We start from the raw sequence: 2,115 nt of genomic DNA, 5'->3' as shown, positions 1-2,115 counted from the left end.
TGGGCAAGACTCCTAACACTGCCTTTGCCTGCCTGTGTAAAATGATCAAATTGTAAGTCGCTCTAGATAAGAGCGTCAGCCAAATGCTGTAAATGTAAACTTCATGGTTCAATATAGAAGCGCTGCCTTAAAGAACCATCTCTTTTGAGAGTGTAGAGCCAAAAACTGTCCAGTTGTTAAGACTAGGGTTTTCTGGCTGGGCTTTGGCTCAGGGTTAAGGTCAGGCTTTGTATTTGGGTCTGGTTAGGTTTAGGCTTCAGATCTGAGATGCACATTCACTGGCCACTTTATTAGAAGCCCCTCTCTTGTTCACCTTGTTGGTGTACAGTCAGACAACTTTAGCCATTACCTTTTTTCATCAGTGGTCAGTTTCTGACCACAAGGCTGAAAATGTTAGGCAGCGGTCGACTCTCAACCTAGAAATGATACTGATGTGTGTAAAAATTCCATAGCACTACTTATACTACAAAGTCAATTTTACATCTCACCGCTGTACTGAAATTGGACCACCACCCAAATAATACCTAGACAGCAGTGGTCTTCTCAGAAACTGACCAGTGATGAAGGAGGTAGAGATAAACTGTGCAACAGACGGACTGCAGTCTTTAGTTGTACTTCTACATAGAGGAGATATACGGTGGCTTTTCTGATAAAGTGACTATTAAGTAAAATGACAAAGTAGGTGTTTCTAATAAAGTGGCCAGTTAGTAGAAGTACAAGGTGGGTGTTTCTAATAAAGAGGCCAGTTAGTAGAAGTACAAGGTGGCTGTTTCTAATAAAGTGGTCAGTTAGTAGAAGTACAAGGTAGGTGTTTCTAATAAAGTGGCCAGTTAGTCGAAGTACAAGGTGGGTGTTTCTAATAAAGAGGCCAGTTAGTCGAAGTACAAGGTAGGTGTTTCTAATAAAGTGGTCAGTTAGTAGAAGTACAAGGTGGGTGTTTCTAATAAAGTGGCCAGTTAGTAGAAGTACAAGGTAGGTGTTTCTAATAAAGTGGCCAGTTAGTCGAAGTACAAGGTGGGTGTTTCTAATAAAGTGGCCAGTGAGTGGAAGTACAAGGTAGGTGTTTCTAATAAAGTGGCCAGTTAGTCGAAGTACAAGGTAGGTGTTTCTAATAAAGTGGTCAGTTAGTAGAAGTACAAGGTGGGTGTTTCTAATAAAGTGGCCAGTTAGTAGAAGTACAAGGTAGGTGTTTCTAATAAAGTGGCCAGTTAGTCGAAGTACAAGGTAGGTGTTTCTAATAAAGTGGTCAGTTAGTAGAAGTACAAGGTGGGTGTTTCTAATAAAGTGGCCAGTTAGTAGAAGTACAAGGTAGGTGTTTCTAATAAAGTGGCCAGTTAGTCGAAGTACAAGGTGGGTGTTTCTAATAAAGAGGCCAGTTAGTCGAAGTACAAGGTAGGTGTTTCTAATAAAGTGGTCAGTTAGTAGAAGTACAAGGTGGGTGTTTCTAATAAAGTGGCCAGTTAGTAGAAGTACAAGGTAGGTGTTTCTAATAAAGTGGCCAGTTAGTAGAAGTACAAGGTAGGTGTTTCTAATAAAGTGGTCAGTTAGTAGAAGTACAAGGTGGGTGTTTCTAATAAAGTGGCCAGTTAGTAGAAGTACAAGGTGGGTGTTTCTAATAAAGTGGCCAGTTAGTCGAAGTACAAGGTAGGTGTTTCTAATAAAGTGGCCAGTTAGTAGAAGTACAAGCTGGGTGTTTCTAATAAAGTGGCAAGTTAGTAGAAGTACAAGGTGGGTGTTTCTAATAAAGTAGCCAGTTAGTAGAAGTACAGGGTGGGTGTTTCAAATAAAGTGGCCAGTTAGTAGAAGTACAAGGTGGGTGTTTCTAATAAAGTGGCCAGTTAGTAGAAGTACAAGCTGGGTGTTTCTAATAAACTGGTCAGTTAGTAGAAGTACAAGGTGGGTGTTTCTAATAAAGTGGCCAGTTAGTAGAAGTACAAGCTGGGTGTTTCTAATAAAGTGGTCAGTTAGTAGAAGTACAAACTGGGTGTTTCTAATAAAGTGGTCAGTTAGTAGAAGTACAAGGTGGGTGTTTCTAATAAAGTGGCCAGTGAGTGGAAGTACAAGGTGGCTGTTTCTAATAAAGTGGTCAGTTAGTAGAAGTACAAGGTAGGTGTT

Source organism: Pygocentrus nattereri, chromosome 15, assembly GCF_015220715.1.
Source record: "Pygocentrus nattereri isolate fPygNat1 chromosome 15, fPygNat1.pri, whole genome shotgun sequence".
Classification (NCBI taxonomy): Eukaryota; Metazoa; Chordata; class Actinopteri; order Characiformes; family Serrasalmidae; genus Pygocentrus; species Pygocentrus nattereri.
This window is presented reverse-complemented; position numbering follows the sequence as displayed.